Source organism: Cryptomeria japonica, chromosome 2 (genome assembly GCF_030272615.1).
Source record: "Cryptomeria japonica chromosome 2, Sugi_1.0, whole genome shotgun sequence".
NCBI classification, from domain to species: domain Eukaryota; kingdom Viridiplantae; phylum Streptophyta; class Pinopsida; order Cupressales; family Cupressaceae; genus Cryptomeria; species Cryptomeria japonica.
This window is the reverse complement of record NC_081406.1, coordinates 397975300-397995287: the sequence shown is the minus strand read 5'-3', so window position 1 is coordinate 397995287 and position 19988 is coordinate 397975300.

Genomic DNA, 19988 nt, shown 5'->3' with positions numbered 1-19988 from the left:
TGTATAGATTTTATAGTGAAAATTTATATTCTAATAAGGAGATGGAAGATTAAAAATATTTCAATGTATACTCAGAAGAAATCCCACATAGATTCGCTTGACTTCCCGAGGCTTTAGGCCAAATTCTAAGGCAGAAATCAAGCTCATATTATGTTTATTTACTCCTAAGGACGGAGACCTCGATGCACTCCCAGTAGGGGAGTGTAGTCTTTAGAGAGTGAATCAGGACCCGGATGGTCCTGATGAGTCTAAAGTCTCTGGCCAGAGCATTTCCTATTCCTTGAACAAATGCCTACCCCACTTGGGTAGATGCCTATCCCGAATTGGATAGATGGAACCTCCTATCCCATATAGACACATGCATAACCCGTATGGTTAGATGCTCCTCCCAGTTGGATGATTTCCTATCCCGTTTGGATAGATTCCCAAAGTATGCGATTGAAACAAACACAAATAAGAACATATGATTCAAAAAGAAAAAGAAAAAAAAATGGTTCAAAATTTTGGGTTTAGCTAAGTGGTTTAACATAGTATCGATGTGAATATTGACAAGTACACATATTTTTCCTAACAATGAGTAAGATCTCTACTTGGGTGGTCATCTCGAGTATGAATCAAAGATGCTAATTGTTGATGGTGTGATTGATGTTGAAGATATATTCTCATTCCTTTAACGTGGTTTTAGAAATTATAAATAAATTTATTTTGAGAGCAATATTCATCTTAATAGGAAAAAAAATTATGCCAGGGATGAACATAAGGCATAATGTCATTTATTATGAGCTCGCAAGCCCACCTAATATGAGAAATGATGATCTTTACTGGAAATGATGATCTTTACTGGCATAAATATAATCCTATCTTTTCAAGTCACCAAAAATATAAACACATTGAAGATAATAATTCCAATTACCTAACTAATGTGTATATACAAATCATGACAATTATTTAAGATGTGTCATTACATTGACTTTGCATATTCATTGCATGGTTTCTTTCAATATGAGCTTATATTATAAACTATTTCAAATAATATATATTTAATTTAATATTATAGATTTTTAAAACTAATTTAAAATAACATCAAATTTTTTGAAATATACAACTATCAATATAATGACATGTTTATTCTCTTACTCTAGTTTACATGAAAAAAATCACTTTAATCTAGTTTTGAGTCATAAGTGAAAATTAATTGAATTAGTTAATTATACACATCTAGGGTTGACGTGCTTCCAAGACAATCCTATGGCTTCTCCACTTATCTTGAAGCAAGCTTCATTATGCTTTTCAACATATCCATGTTTAGAAAACAAATCAAAAGTTTATGGACAATATCATATCACATGAATTCATTTAATAAGATATTTCATATTGATAGATTAATATAACACTAACCATGATTGATAAACATACACACTAAATGATCAATCATGATGATAATATTTTGTTATGTGTGTTGATATAGTGAACTACTTTTAAGTCCACTATCTCCTTGCATCAATATATATCTATTGATTTCCCTAGAAGATATTCTCTTACAATGGTGATTTATTCTTTAGTGTCTCTTTCTCATTAACCATTGGATTCATTATTCGCAATGAGTACATTATGCTAACATTTCTTCATTCAATAAATAAGTATATATTTGTATGCACGTGATCTTTATTTTTACATGAACAACACACCTTAAGGTTAACTTGAGGAATGTGAAAACAAATAAAGGAGAATAATTTATGAGTTATTACCCTTAGATAAAACTATAGTTTCAATAAACAACAATTTATTTCTCTTTTGGACGCATGAAAGATGAATCGGATGCACAAAAAAGTTATAAGATGATGGAGACAGAAAAGAGCCAACTATAGAAAATATTCCACCTACATAAAATGACATGCTTTCTCTAAGGAGAGATGTAAGGATTTGAATTTCAAAAGTATTCCACTCCAAATTTGTATATGGAGGAATAAATTCAAAACTATATGTTACTAATTTATTGTTCTCAAAAAGTGGTGGTAAAGAATTACTAGAAACATGTAACTGTGGAAGGATTTGACATCAAGAAAAAAAATAGTAAATAGATATGGACCAACCAAACTAAATAATTTATACCACACTGGGAGGATCATCAATAGATAGTAAAAGTATCAAGAGGTATAATCCATGACAAGATAACATAGAGATGTCTACAATAGGTGTCCACCATACATCCATTGAAAGACAATCAACATTTGACAAAGTGCATCACAAAGTAAATTTATTGATGAAGGATTTACAAAAAGTTGATGTCAAAACTCTCGTAAAATAAAATAGCAATCTCTTCCAAGAAGAGAAAACAGTCATTTGACTAAGATTATATATACAATAAAGAACATCCATGTAAGAAGTCTCATCAAAATACAAAGTAATGTTATCCAAGAAATGAAGAGAATGTATGCATAAAAATGAGGGACCCAAAGGGAGTTAAAAGTGACCACTTTTTTTTAAAATCAATAACACCATGATGACCTTGAGCTAAATATTTATATGAAAAAATTAGCTCTAATTTACTATTTTGATGGCCTCAACTGAAATTATCTGAATAAAGTACAAAGATCTAAACTTTTTATCATAATATAAATACCCACAATAGATAAAATAAATTTATACACATAACATGTTAGTTCACCAAAATCTATAATATATCTACATTCATAAAATATGCAATATGTTAAATCATCATCCTTTAAACAAAATTGGTTATACATTGATAAAATATCCAGTATTAAATTCATAGTTGATCTAGCCACCTTTAAAAAATTTGATGAGGTAGAATAGTAGTCCTTGAGTAGCTCATTTAAGATTGCTTAAATCCACATATAAGTGAGTTCTCCAATTTTCCTTTTGGATAGGCACGAGATTGGAGACCCATGTGAATTTTTTTATAAGAAATAAAATCCTAACTTCAATAGTCGGTGATATGATTTCACATTATTGGTTTGATACAAGAATTCATTGGCCATTATTTCTATTAAACCAATCATGTGAAAGGGTTATTTTCAATAGTTTGGTGTCTGACATCCCTTTATACACTTTGAGATAATTCTATGACTAATCCCATATATATAACTCTCAAGAAATGGTGAAAACATATTCTTAAGTATATTATCCACTAAATTTTCTAAGATCTCATATTCTTCATAGAATTTAGGTTTGATGGCTATAGACCTTTTCTTATTTCATTTCATTTCATCAAAAAAGTTGAAATATTCTCAAAGGTGAGTATTCCTTTCAAAACATTATTTGGAATTACTCAAAAGACTTATCACCATAAAATTTAGGTAGTCTTTCCCTCAAATCAAGAAAGGATTTTCCTTCTTTATGGACAAAAATCACAATGCCTTTATCATTATCCAAAATTTTCTAATGGATATTATTACTAGGAATAAATGGTGAAAGAACCATATTGACATATGGTTCCTATTTATAGTTATTTTTTTATTAAAGAGTTAAGAATTGGGATAAAAATTATCACCTACTAGGGTCATATGATAAACTTATTTAAAATTCATGGGACTACCAAGATATTAAGTGCTACAAAAAAATTTAATTAAATTATATACTATATGCCCTCACTAAGGGATGTTTGGTGGCACAAATAGAATGAACTTTCCTTACAATAAATTTGGTGTGTCTAAGAATAGAGAGTCGTTTGACTCCTAATTTCTCTATCTTTTTAATCGTTGAAGAAATGCTTCACATATATCTATACTATTAGTGAAATGGGTATGAATACTTAAAGAGTACCAAGACTTGATCCTAGAAAGAGATATAAATACCCCACCTACACCTACTCCAACTATACTTTTAACTATCAAAATATATTTGGAATATATCATCTAAGTTATTTTCCTTCGTTTTTAATCTTGGTGTTAATGAGGTTATTTCCTAACTACTTATTAGTGAGAACCTATTCACATATTAAGTTTACTTAGGACCTCGCTTGAATTAAAGTTTGTTATCATAAAATTACTTTATGTAGTTTGTTATTTAATATTGTCATAATATCATGTTAGTTATCCTAGGTAGCATTCTAAAAGCTATCTTATAACGGGGCCATGTCTCATTATTTATTTTCAAATCATAGGAATTTATTATTATGCATCATGCATTTAATGTTTATATCGAGGGTAATTTTCAACCTACCTCATCACCTTTCTAATATAAGAAAGACCTATTATACATTATAATATATCTTTTTCATGAATATATCATTTCTCATGTTCATGCAAGCTCATGTTCGAACATTCTCTAGTGGAAGGCATGTTTCTTCGTTTATCCTTTAAAGTATGTGCAACTTCTTTATGGGTGTATTATCATTTCAACATTAAGAGCCTAGCATACATGGTAGCTTCCTCTTCATTAGCACAATAGCTCCCAAGATCCAAAAAATCAAACAAATAAATTTTTAAATTTTCAATAAAAAAAATTGTAAGGTAAATGTTGGTTGGTCTCATATTCAACTAGATATTTTAATATCTCTTTGGTGAATATATTGTTTATTGTAGTTATAAGAATAGCCTCTATAATCTATTGCATCATAACCATTACCTTGGGGTATTCATTTATCTTTGAGGTAAAGTAAGGCCACACATGATGTGATGAAAACACCTAATATTCAATTTGAACATTTCTACCATAGTAGGTTTCAATAATGATACTTATTAGGCACATGCATAGCCATCCATTCTTGTAGTGAAATCCCTAAACAATAAAATTGCAAAGAGTGGTGATAAATTAATGGGATTCATATCTTATTCTACAATTATACTCGACCAAGAATATAAAGTAGGAAAGAAGCTTCTAATAATATTGACCACGTAGGAATAGGATTACCATCTAACTTGGTGATCCCTTTGATAATTTGCTTATGAGTGAGAATAAGAATATCTACAATCAACATGAGGATTAAAAATTTTAATTCTCCTATGACTTTTGAACTCACGGCATAATATTTGAAGCCTTTTTTTCTATATGATATTATTAGTAGGGCACATATACTTTATAATTCATCCCACTCGTTAGTTAGAATGAATTAATTATCTCAAGTATCGAATAGTAGGAGTTATCTTTGTGAGATTTTATATATTGTATTAGCTTATGAAATGGAAGGTATCTTGGATATTTTTAATTGGAATGTATGTTGTATAGGGAGGTTTCCCCCTCAAAGTGACATTATGAATATAATTAAAAATATTAATTTCTCTTATTTTTATAATTTTGTGTATATTTTGTTTTTTCTTACAAGTTTAATATAATTGGTATTAAAGGTCTTTTAAGGGCTATTTTTCAAGTAGATTTTCTAGTTTAGATTTATTTATAACTATCCATCATATGCTTTCACCTTTCCCAAGAGGGATCTTGGTAACCAAATAGTGGATACAATTGCAGTCATATTGGCTAAACTAAATTTACTATAAAAGTGTTGGCATTTGGCATTATAACAGACAATGGGAGATTGTTGGCATTTCAATAAGGATATTGAGAAGGTTGTTGATGATTATGGATATAACTGATTAAGGATGTTTACTGTCTTGATATTATTATTTTGTCATTGATGTCAAGAAATTGATTTTCTAATTTAGTATGATGTTGCCATATCTTGAGAAGTATGATTTGAAGAGTATAAAGATGTCGGTAAAAGACACAGAAAGAATATGATGAATAAGGGGATGAATAAGGTATTCAATGGGCAACTATTACCGAGTCAGACAATGATGAGATCATGATGTTTAGATTGTTTTAACATCATACATATGTTGTAAATTGTAAGGTTAATACTATACTATGTTACCGAGCAAAGAACCTAGTCGGTAAACCCTAAGGAACCTAGTCGGTAAACCCTAAGGTTATCGCTATCGGTTAATGAAGGCAGAATGTCTACCAAGTGAAGTTTAGTATTTACCGAGTTGTTACCGAGTTGTAACCGAGCTATAACAGAATACATTAAATGGTTACATGCGTTATTTAATGAAGGAAGCTGATGAGTTGGAACTGATTAAATGATTGGTATGCCATGCATGAAGTTTGTTAATGAATCTATGGCAAAGGAAAATTGGCATGAAGATCTACAGCTTAGATTGAACCGCAATACCCTAGCACAAGTTCCAAGAAATGTATGCAAGTTCCAAGGCAGGGTAAAACATTTTCAGATCGAAGGATACATTGAACCTGGTCAAAGTTTGAAGATCTGATGGATATGATTGATCATGGGAAATGTGATCAAGGAGATTAAGCGGTTGGCGAATTGTTTATAAATAGGGAACTATTGATAAACAATGTATGCGGGCAAATATATGCACAGGGATGCTACATAGTGATTACTGAGCACAAAAGCTTGAAGACCTATTTGAATAACAGAGTATAGAAGCCCAGCAGATGGACAAGATTAGTTCTATGTCTAGATTGTATTGAACAAATAAGAATCTGCTTTAGCATTTTAGATGTGAAGTTGCAGATAGGTTTTTTTTACTATTATTTTGTGAAAGTGACAGAAAATCTCTTAACCGAGTGGACTTAACAGTCTTATTTGTAAAACCCTCTGGCAAGGTGACATTCTGATTGATTGTTTGAAATCCTTTAACAAGGTCACTTCTAACAAGGTGAAGATCCTAACAGATCTGAGGGAAATCCCTTAACCGGGTCACATCTAGCAATGTGTTTGTAATCTTTAACAAGATTTGCTTTTAACCGAACATACTCTAGAAGAGTATATTTCTTAGTGGGTCTGAAATCCCACAATGGTTTTTCCCTATTTGGGTTTCCACGTTAAATCTGGTGTTATGAGGTTTATGATGTTTATATGCTTTTGAGTTTGCATGTTTAGTAGTTTTGGTTATGTTACTGAAGTATATGTTACCGAGGTTGAATCTGATGTTTTTATGGAAGATAAAGTTTGTATGATTCACACCCTCCCCCCCTCTCATCTTGTTGGCTATTGGATCTGTACTTACATTAAGTATCAGAACTATCAAAAAGGTCCAAAAAAGTGACAAGTATTTTGATCTATACATCAAACAAACTCTATATACAACCATTCACTCCCCATGTACCTATCAATATATGCTCTAGAATTTTTATTCACTATCCCTATGTGGCTTTTAACCATCAAAATTCTATTATGCACTAATAAGTGATTAGTCATAGGAAGTTATCCACTATGTGCAAGACCTCCTAAAGAGAAAGGTTGGTGTTAGTTTTTTTTATCCTAAGGCTCGCACAAAGTGCAAGGGAAGAGCATACACAAACTAGCACAACTTTGGGTAAACACAACTAATAAGTAAACTATGAGATGTTTTAATCCTTGAACTTGAACAAAGAAAAAGGAGAGAGCATACAAACCAACTAGCTTACAAAAACATGGAAAACAAGTTCATCAACCCTTTCAAAAACTAAATGTACAACTACACTAATGATTTTAAAAAATGAAACCTTGATGAGTGTGTTGCACCAAATTACACTACTAGTTTAATTTATGTTCTTCTTCCCACGATAGCCAACTTCTACCAATAGAGTTAGTTTAAAAGAACCTTAATAAGGTTAGCCAAAAGATAATTCCAATCCAAATCAAAGGCGCCAAAGCAAATATCAAAAGAGAAAAATTAGAGATTAATAATATAGTAATAATCAAAAAAAATATAATGAAATAGATCAAAAGTATCTGTCAAAAGGGCTCAGATACTTGTTAGATGTGTCAATCTGCTCTTAAGCTCAAAATACCTACAAACAAGTGACAAAACCCTACAAAATGTTAATTAATCAAAACTGCCATGATACTCATCAATAAAACCATTATGAGGATCAATAGCACCAATCTAGCTTGGTCTTACCAAATATAAAATAAAGCCTCTAAAAATGTAAGTTGATCAAAAGTGCCTCTCTATGTTGGACTTAAAAAAATTTCTTATCATGTCAGATGCACTAATTGGCATATCAAAGCATCAAATTTTAATCAAGAGCATCATTCTAAACTTGTGCTCTTCAAGGCACAAAATTCTAAAGCAAATTTATTAGTTTCAAGGATAAAGGTTAAATCGAGCATACTAGGATATGTGTAATATAATATATTGGAAGATGATTGATTTATAAATTTCACTTGATATCAATCAATGATGGAAATTCATCAGAGGAATCAATAGATGAGAATTATTGAAGGGATGAGAGGAGTGTGCACATATGTGTCCCCATGAGGATATAAATTGGGGAGTTAACTAATTGCATGAATGAGTTAACCAATTGCATGGAGTAATTATTTGGATTTGATTAATGAGTAAACTAGGAGTGACTCTAAATGAACTATTATGATGGAGGTGTATGAACAATTATTAATAGAATTAAATATATAAAACTATTTAATTCATGTGCATTGTTGAAAAATACAAATTAAAAATAAATAAATAAATAAATTATAACTTATTTATTTAATTATAGAAGAAATAATTAAAATATTTAAGTAATTTATATAATTGATGAAATATTAGCTAATTAAATAGTGGATAAGAAAAATTAATTAATTATCTAATTAATGTAGGTAGAAGAATAGATCGATATAATAATTAAATAATTAAAAACTATTTAAATAATGTAAGAAGAAAAATATGATGAAATAATTATAATTATTTAATTAATGTTGACAAAAGAAGTGATGAGAAATGGTGAAGTGGTAAAATTGAAAATGTGTTATTCATTTTCAAGTGTCTTTATAGACCTTTGACAAAGCATGTCCTAAAGATGATTTTTTATAGCCCAATGTAGACGGGATTGCCTAACAATAGGGCAACGAATCTATACTAGTGGACAAGTTTTTTAGATATTATCAAAATTCATATTGCCCCCAAAAATATACACGATAACATTTACCATACCTTATGGAACTTTTTGTTATCATTTCATATCATTTGGGCTCAAAAATGGTAAGATTACCTATTAGAGAGAAATGACAACCAGTTTTCATGATGTTACATGATATAAAGAAAGACTTAGGTAGATGATTTGTTAGCCAAATCAACAAGATAGGGCCATTTGCATATTCTTGAGAAGGTATTTGACAATTTGAGAAAATACAAAATTTAGCTCAACAAAAAAAATGTGTATTTGGTGTTACTTTTAGAAAATACATTAGCTTCATTGTCTCTCGATGTGACATTGAAATCAATCCCACCAAAGTCACTATTATCAATAAGATACCACCTCTAAAAACTCAAACAATTATCCAATCTCTAGGACAAGCTTCAGGATATTCGAAGGTCTATTTCACAACTAGCTGACAAATGTAAACCATTCCTGCAATTTACTAACAAAAAACAACCTTCACTAAGATAAGTCATGCCAACAAGTATTTAATTGAATCATAAAGTATTTAGCATCATTATTGGTCCTCATTTGAGTAAAATCATTACTACTCTACATTTCAACAAACTTAATCAACCCTCAGGCATTGTTAGCACAACATAATTCAAAACTTCATTAATGAGATATCTATTATATCAACAAAACTCGATGGATTATAAGATAAATTACATGCCAAAGGAATGAGCATTATTAGATTTCATATTAGCTCCAAAACGCTATGATGCTATATGTTTAGTATAATCTCTCAAGAACATCCCTTACAAGTAAGGAGCTTTGATGGTACTCTCCTAAGGTCTCTTAAATCAAAAGAGGCCTTACGCACCTTGAAAGAGGTAGTTGATGATACCTACAGTGCATACACCAACAATATGGTCCCCATTAAAAAGCTAGTAAGAATAACTTATTACTAGACAAGGGAATTAGATACATGCAAGTATGTGAAGGCATAGACATCTAATTTGCACTATCATAAGCATTGCATGCCAATATGGAAAGCTAATGTATTGAGAGGGGAGGGGTGAATTAGTACTTCAAAACTTTTCAATAATAACTTTACTATTATGCATAAACCGAATAGTGCAGTAACATAATATAAAGCTAAAACAGATAGATAACAATCATACATGATTCACTCCATAACACATATATTTTGGTTACACAGAAACTCTTGGTTAGAGAGAAAAACTGCAGTGGGGATGGCACCCACAACTTCACTACTTCAATAATAAAGAGTGCTCGGTTAGAGCTACATGTTTAGCTATTTCTGATAGCTTACCCTGTTAGGAGTATCAAGATCTATTAGATCTACCTTGCTAAAGGATTTTACAACACTTAAACTAAATGCTGCACCTGGTTAGAGGCTTTACAATTTATAGACTTGATTAGAGTCTTTTACCTTGTTAAAGGTTTTTCTTACAACTTCAAAATATTACAATAAAATCATTACAAATATCTGCAACTTTACATCTGGAATGTTATAGCAGATTCTATGTGCTCAGAATAAATTACCTTGCTTATAGCATACCTCGGTAACCCATATAGTAACTCGGTAAACCCTTCTGTTTACTCTGTTCTTTAACTGTTCTCTGAAATCCTTCTCGGTGACCTTTGTGTCTCTGTAACGGTCATAACACTTAGTGCTTTCACATGTCTTGCTTCATATATCTCTATATCTTCCTTTTTGTCATGCTACATGTATGTTTCTGATCTTAATCCATGTTGTATAAATAGATCTCTTATGACGGTGATCCATTCATTGCTTCAATCTTACAAACATATTTTATCGAATGAATAACCATGCAAAACATTTCATTGGTTAGATGACCTCAAAATCATACACAATCTTTAAGTGCAATTTCCAATGTGATAACGGTTAGATGTTCCTTGATCTTGTAACACGTTTTCATATGTATGTCCAGGTTCAATGAATTTGGTAACACGTTTCACTCGGTGTGTCATCTTTGCTGCTCGGTAGACATAGAATGATACTCGGTAGATAGCTCGGTGTATACTACGTTCTGAGACTACTTTCTTCAATAATCGACGGGGTTGTTCATACCGATTGAATATCTTGGTAGAGATAACCGACTAGAGTATATAGAATAACTTTGAACATAAAACTAATGGCAACTTGATAAGTAGTAACAATCTCCCCTTTTGACATTAGTTGAGATGTTTGACAAAAAATACTTTCAAAGTTATAACTCAATAATCTATATACTTGCAAAATTTGACTATACTGACAGCATATACAATAGTCAATAATATATCCAGATATACTCCCCTTAACGATAAACTGTACAAAACTCTGATTTTGTATGCTTGGTGATCTGTTCTTGTTCTTTGCTTATTGTTCTGTTTATTGCTCGGTTCACTGCTCTTGGATACTCTACTTACTCTGCTCGGTATACTCCCCTTGTATACTATACTTCTTTTGTTTGATACTTTGAATACTACACTCCCCCAATACTGTATCACTCCCCCTTTTTGACAAACATCAAAACTTAATTACCATTCGAGGGTGGTAACTAGTCAAAAATGGATTTGTACTTGGTCCGTGCTTCGGTGAGAGCGATAGAGAGTGCAATCTTTACACTATCCATTAAAGAATTATGTGCTTGAATATCAGCCAATAATGATATTAAGCCATCTAGAGTGCTTCCCTCTTGTGTAGTAGATAAGGAGGTGGCTCTGTAGATCTGTTCTTGGATGGATGAAAGATGAGGAAGCAATAATGTCTGAAGTGTCATTATGTCCATCCTGATCTTGTGTTCTTCATTTCTTAGGTCCAATTGTTGAGCCATGAGCTGTTGTAGCTTTGTATAAAAATTCTGAACTGAATTTGGCTCTGTGGTCAACTTATTTGAGAGATCGGTGATCTCTTTCTCAATTGCCTCTGTTTTATTCTTAATGTCTTTAATGAATAAAAAAAATGTGCAGAGTTTCTGAAATAAATAAAGAATGTGCTTGAGTTGAGGAGTCGACTCAGCAATAAATTTGGCAAGTTTAACTTTGCCAATAGCTATAGCTTTTTGTACCTCTTCTATCATTTTTGCAGTGAGCTCCTTGTCTTTTAGCTTGCTCAAATATTCTGATGCATCTACTCCAGATGTCTCTATCTTTGTTAGGAGTTCATCTAGTTGAATGTGGATGGCTGCATCTGTTGACATTGTAGCTTCAGGTAGCATATCTATTAAGAGTTCTTTCACCTTCTAAAGTACTTTCTTTTTCTTTTGAATCGCCATTTGCTTCTCTTGTTCGGCCTTTGCTTTGCATAGTTCACCAAAATCAATGAGTGCTTGCCCCTTTAATTTTGATATGTCTACATTGGGCAACACTATTGGTTTTGACAAATCAACTTTAAAACTATGCTTTTTCATCTTCTTTTCTTTACCTTTCACCAATGGAACTAAGACAATGGCTTGTGAGGCTTGATGACCCTCGGTAGGTTGCTTAGTAGAGGCAACACTTTGGTCGGATTCCTTAGCCTCTATGGTGTCCTTTGGTGTCTCGGTACTTGGTGTCTCAGTTGCAACATTCTTAGTGCTAGAAGGTTCTTAAGATGTTTGTTCTTGAGTAGTACCTTCTCCTGCTGTAGACTTGTGACCTTCGATGCCTTGATCCGTGTCATGAGGGGTTTCGCTTGAGACAGGTTGTTTGACCGGTGGGTAAGGCTGAACTTGTTCCAAGACTGATTCAGTAGATACAAGTTTTGCATATGCATTGCCTTTCATCATTTCATGTTTCGGTGCCTCTATATCCATGACATCTTCATCTATTTGAATGGTGTCAGCAGGGTCTTGCTCAGTAACATCAGGATCTTGCTTGGTGACATCAACAATTTCAACTGTAGCTTGCTCACTGGCATCCTTGACTTTAAAGATTTCCTACCACTTTGCTTTTGTCTCATTTTCCACTTCAATATACAGCCCATTCATCAGTTTTAAAGCTCTCTATTTGACGAGAAACTTTGAGTTGTAGGTTGTCAGACGTTCTTTTATTTCAACTACTGACATGTCAGGAAAGAGATGTACCAGACTTCTTTCTCTGATCTATTTCTCCGAGTTCATTGCATACTTCCACCTATTATCAATATGGAAATAAATTTCATTCAGAAGTGACTTAGCTAGTTCCAATGGAGCTAACCGGAATTTTAGAAGTGTGCAAATGACAGCTTCTTCAATTTGTCTCTTCTCGTCATTATTTCTGGTTTCATACTTAACATATCTGAATGATCCAAATCCACCATATTCTTTCAGATTAGCACAGAAGTTTTCAACACTATGTACATTTACCTTCTTGCTCTTGACAATCTGAAATTTGCTTGCATCCTCTGATTCGGTATCACTAGACTCTTTTGCCAAAATGAGTCTCCGAGTAGATTTCTTGTAGGTCTTTGTTACCTTGGGAACAGTAACACTCTTTGTTTTCTTACTTGGTGAAGTTGAAGATGCTCTAGTGTTAGGTCGCTTTGGAGGTGGAGTCGGTGAGGCCTTTGATGAATCCAGTTTCTTTCTTTTCAACACTTTACCCTTAGGCAATTCAGTGCTCAGTGTTATAGCTGCCTCTTAGGCTTCAGATTCCTCTTCGGTAATGGCAATGGTGCCTTTGACAGGTGTAGAGGAAGAGTCTTCTCTGAATTTCTTAGATAATGCCTTTATCATCTTTGTTGCCTTTCTTGTAGCTTTTGGGTACTACAATGCTCATCTTTACCTTTTCCTTCACTTCCTCATAGGTTCCATACCTCAGCTCGGTAGCATGAATCGGTAATGAGAGAAATGCATCAATTTGCTATTGTGTGATGTCAAAATCAATCTTGTAACCCATAGGTGACAAAGATTGAGTTCTCGGTTCCACAGCATTCATATAACAGTAATCAGTGTCTACTTCAAAACATATGTCATTTTTGTATTTCTCCACTAGCTGGGGTGGAATCCGGTACCTGTTATGCATTTTCTCTTGGAACTTACTGAAGTAATCATCCATAATATCATTGAAATTATCACATAACTTCTTAATGAAGTCATTGATCTGATGGGTGATTGGTCGGTGTAGTTCCCAAACAACTTTACCGACTGATGGAAAGAATTTTTCAAAATAGAAAAACATGCATACAAGTAATGATCCAAACTTTAGTGTATTAGCCGAGTTGTTCTTCTTCGGCTTCCTGATGGTGTTCAGATTCTCAAATAGGTTCTTCAGCAACACCTCACATAGATCAATTTTCATTCCCTTTTTCACAATTTTGTCTGCTAGGTCTACTGCTGCACAAGGTACATTGTTTTCCCTTGCTGATTGGAAGAAACGGTAACCTATTACTCTTATGGCAAATTTTAGTTCTTCATCTATGACATTATTCAATTTCAATCCTCTGCAATCTGATTCCACTCCGGTTAAACTGATCAATTCCTTCTGTGATATCATCTTTTGGGCTCGGGCATGATCATAAATGGGGTAACCGGTAATCAGATGAATGATTTCCTTGGTAATCTTAAATGGTTTCTCTTCTAGCCACATGAAATCATCGTGAACTCTGCTCAGAACAAACTTGACCCACTGGGGTTTGAACATGCGGGGATAGGTTAGGGCTTCAGTTAATCCCTTGATCTTAATGTGTTCATACTTGCTATTCAATTTACCATCTATGCACAATTCATCATAGGTGTCTTTAATTTCAACATGACCGAGTTCTTCAACATGACATTTGGTGAAGAATCTCACATCCTCGACTAACAACACTCTATCTAAGATGAGTGAAAAAGTGGTTTTGTCATCCAGTTCAGATGCAACTTTGGGAGTCAAAGAGTATTTTAGTGAGGGCTTCTCTACATTCTTAACAATGATGGGATCTTGGATCTTAGATGCCATTGTAGATTTCAGATAAAAGCTATCAAAGGATCCTTAGGGTTTCAGGATTTTCAAACGACTGATGTTTCACACTTAGCAAATAATAATAGCTTGATAAGATCGGTAAACCAGCTTAACAATGTGTTGAGATTGATGTAAATACCTTGAATTTGCTTTGTAGGAGGTTTGATCGCCTTAGATTCGCTTTTCTCTGCTCTCTTGAAAACTTGGTGAGTAAAAATGACCGTGAAAATGCTTTTAAGTACACAATATGCCTTATCGAGCTCCATGCGGGTTAGGTCAAAAACATTAAATGCACTCCGTTCCACTTAACTTTCTTTCATTTTTTTCGCTTTAACTGAGTAACCAGACTTCCTTCATTCGCCAACTAGACAAGTTTCCTATATACACCGACTTGACAGGTTTCCTGTATAGTACTTCAAAAGACTTTGATAGAATTTCAAACTTACTATTACATCTTAATTATGCAGATTTTGAATTAAGTACATAATAAAATAGGAACTGTTAAGATTTAACCTTGAGAGAATGCAGTCCCTTCATACCTTTACAGATTAATTTGGAATAGGTGCACCTAACTCGGTAGGTAAGGTGCTTTCTTCATTTGACACAATTTCCTTCTTTTTCCAAATCATCTTTAATTTATCTTTTATTTTTTCAGTGTCTTTTCTAGGTTGATCTCTGCAATCTCCAACCAAGTGTCCAACTTTGTGACAATGAAAACATGTCATACTAGGATTTCTCCATGATCTTCGGTTGTTCATTCCAAACCTTATAAAATAGTTGGCACTTATATGTCCATATCTTCCACAACATTCACACCATATCCTTGTATTGTAATCCCATGGTACTACAGAATACTGTCGGTAAGGATTTGTGTGAGTTTGGTAACCTCTAGCATTTGCTCGGTGTGCATACCTCATATAGTTCTTTTGCTTAAGCCAACACTTCTCGGTACTATGTCCATATCTATTACAGTTTTTACAAAACCCTTTGAATTTTGCCTTCTGATAATTGTTAACAGACTTTGTCCTACATTGATTAGATGTGTGACCATATTTATTGCAATTGTAACAATAACCTTTGGACTTAGTGACATTCGGTTGTTTACCTTTTCTGATTTGGCACATGTTGGCAGTGTGACCTTGATTTCCACAGTAGTTGCAAAAAAGCTTCTTTCTTTTGAGGTTGTTCTTGTTTCCAGCTTGCTTTGATGATTCTCCTCTCTCGGTAGTATGAATTCCCTTTTCGGTAGAGTCTTTTCTTTGTAACCGAGTCCTACATCTTTGTTGGGTCTTCTTGTATTTAGTTGCTCATCCAACATCTTTGATGCTTCATAACTCTTCTTCAGTGTTTCTTTGGATTTCTTCTCTTATTCAAGTTCATCGGTCAACCTTGATACTTCAAGTTTCAATGCTTGATTCTTATCATTTTTCAGATTTGCTTCATGATGTGCATAACCTAGTTGATCTGACAGGTTTTGTTGAATTCCAGTCATCCTTGTGATTTCATCATTCTTATCAGATACTAAGGCTTCAAGTTGTTGTTTCTCTCTTTCTAGATCTCTTTCTTTATCCTCGACTGTCCTCAAGGCATCAAGATTTTTAGTCATCTATGTGCTGAAATGTTCATGTTCTCTTTTCATTGCTTTTAGTTGATCAGCCAATGCTTTGTTCTTTTCTCTCAATACTCCAATCATTTCTTCAGTTTCTTTAGATATATTGTTCTCAGATGATGTCTCAATTTGTTCCACTAACTCTTGAGAGTCCTGCAAATCATTAGATGATCTTCTTCTTACTTTCAGAGATTTTTGCATTTGTCTTTGCATGTCTGCAATCACCTGATTAGCATGATCAAGCTCTTCTTGTAGATACACAATCCTCCGAGATTGTTTATAGCCTTCCATTGATAAGATCTTTCTCTTTAGGCAGTTAAACCCTTTTCCAAGATTGAAGCTCTGATACCAATTGTTAGGCCCAATATGGAAAGCCAATGTACTGAGAGGGGAGGGGTGAATCAGTACTTCAAAACTTTTCAATAATAACTTTACTGTTATGCATAAACCAAATAGTGCAATAACATAATATAAAGCTAAAACAGATAGATAACAATCATACATGATTCACTCCATAACACATATATTTTGGTTATGCAAAAACTCTTGGTTAGAGAGAAAAACTGTGGTGGGGATGGCACCCACAACTTCACTACTTCAATAATAAAGAGTGATCAGTTAGAGCTACATGTTTAGCTATTTCTAATAGCTTACCCTGTTAGGAGTATAAAGATCTGTTAGATCTACCTTGCTAAAGGATTTTACAACACTTAAACTAAATGTTGCACCTGGTTAGAGGCTTTAAAATTTATAGACTTGATTAGAGTCTTTTACCCTGTTAAAGGTTTTTCTTACAACTTCAAAATATTACAATAAAATCATTACAAATATATGCAACTTTACATCTGGAATGTTATAGCAGATTCTATGTGCTCAGAATAAATTACCTTGCTTATAGCATACCTCAGTAACCCATATAGTAACTTGGTAAACCCTTCTGTTTACTCTGTTCTTTGACTGTTCTCTGAAATCCTTCTCAATGACCTTTGTGTCTCTATAACAGTCATAACACTTAGTGCTTTCACATGTCTTGCTCCATATATCTCTATATCTTCCTTTCTGTCATGCTACATGTATGTTTCTGATCTTAATCCATGTTGTATAAATAGATCTCTTATGACGGTGATCCATTCATTTCTTCGATCTTACAAACATGTTTTATCGAATGAATAACCATGCAAAATATTTCATTGGTTAGATGACCTCAAAATCATACACAATCTTTAAGTGCAATTTCCAATGTGATAACGGTTAGATGTTCCTCGATCTTGTAACATGTTTTCATATGTATGTCCAGGTTCAATGAATCTGGTAACACGTTTCACTCGGTGTATATCAACTCGGTGTGTCATCTTTGCTGCTCGGTAGACATAGAATGATACTCCGTAGACAGCTCAGTGTATACTATGTTCTGAGACTACTTTCTTCAATAACCGACTGGACTGTTCATACCGACTGAATATCTCGGTAGAGATAACCGACTAGAGTATATAGAATAACTTTGAACATAAAACTAATGGCAACTTGATAAGTAGTAGCATCTATTATATCAACAAAACTTGATGGATTATAAGATAATTTACATGCCAAAGGAATGAGCATTATTAGATTTCATATTAGCTCCAAAACGCTATGATGCTATATGTTTAGTATAATCTCTCAAGAAATTCCCTTACAAGTAAGGAGCTTTGATGGTACTCTCCTAAGGTCTCTTAAATCAAAAGAGGCCTTACGCACCTTGAAAGAGGTAGTTGATGATACCTATAGTGCATACACCAACAATATGGTCCCCATTAAAAAGCTAGTAAAAATAACTTATTACTAGACAAGGGAATTAGATACATGCAAGTATGTGAAGGCATAGACATCTAATTTGCACTATCATAAGCATTGCATCCCATCACCACTCCTTAGGCTTTCTCAAAATGGGACCTCAATTTTGTTAGTAAGATCCATTCATTCTCCTATTATAGTCACAAATTCATTATCAGTAACATTGAGTACTTCACAAAATGGGTTTAAGCCAATTCCACTCACATAAATTACAAGCAATAAATATCAATTTCATCTTCTATTGTCATAGATAATGGGAAATCCTTTTAAAAAATGAGAGATCTACATATTCTATCAATGCTTTCACATCCAACACCACTAGCCCATTACACACTACCCACAAAGTAATGATCAAGTAGAGATGTCCAATAAAACCCTACTAAAATACTTATGAAAACCATAAATAATTTAAATCATGATTGGCATCTCCAATTTAATCCTGCACTATGGGCCTATTGCTCTAGCATCCACACACCCACTAGTGTAAATTCCTACTCCTTAATCTTTGGATCTTAGGTCATATTGCCAATAAAGATCAACCTCCTATCATTGTACGTCTGCTTATGTAATCTTATTAATTATGAAGAATGTCGAATTGCACACTTGCATGAGCTAGAACTTTTGGATGAACATGTAGATGTTCAAAATTAATTAAATTAATATTTAATTAATTTAACCCTTTCTATAAAATTAATTTATTTAATTATAACTATCACACTCTTCTTAAAATTAATTAAATCAAAATTAATTAATTTTATCACTATAGCCCAATAATTATTTGTCAATAAATTAATTATTTCTCTATTCTTCTAAAGTCGCCTTCATCATTATTTCTTCTAAAACTCCTATCAGTTAATTAATTTCAATTAATTAACCTAACTATGTGATTCCTACAAATCACTTTCTATAATCTTTATCTAGCCTAATATCTTCTATAATCATGCTTATCATTATTCCTCAATTTTATATTCTTCCACTCATTCTCTCTCCTCATGTCACATCCTCCTAACTTTCTCACTTGCACTCTAATCTATCACTAACCCACCTAATCACTCTTTCTAATCATTTGCACATCCCTAATCAGCTTGATTAGGGATGAGTCAACTCTTTTCCATAAATGGCTTTTCCATCTCACCCTCCAAACCTTAAATGCACCAACTTTGGTCATTTCAAAGGATTTCAAATCCTTTGCATATCATCATGCCCTCTCTTCCCAAAGAATTTTTAATTATTTTTTTTTTTATTCTTCCCAAACAATCTATTATTTGGGAATTTTTAATTCCTTTGCCCTCCCCTAGGGAATTTTTTATTCTTTTTTATTCTTCCAATTTACTTGAGGAACTCTTCCCCATGTACCTTGAGGGGTGTGGAGACAAGAAATACCTTTATGGAAAATCTCTTGAATCTCACACCTTGTCCTCTCAATCCTCTCCCACTTTCTTTCAATCTCAACCTTTCATTTTGAATCAATCTTGGCCCTCCATTTTGACCTCCTCCAATCTATAAATTGGAATCTTCTCCCCTTATTTCCATATCCATCATCCAAGTAATCTTATGCATAGAATTTGAGTCTAGAATCCATCCATTGCACCCTCATTATGCCCAAATCATCCCACACTTAGCCAAATCCTATTAATCAAACTTATCTGTCCATCCAATCCCCTTTGTTGTGTAATGGAGAGAAATTCATAATCTATCAAAAGAGCCAATCTAATCAAGTGAAGGAGTGGCGCATTTTTCTCTTCACCAAAGGCTCAATCAAAGGAAGAAGACAAAGAATTTAGGT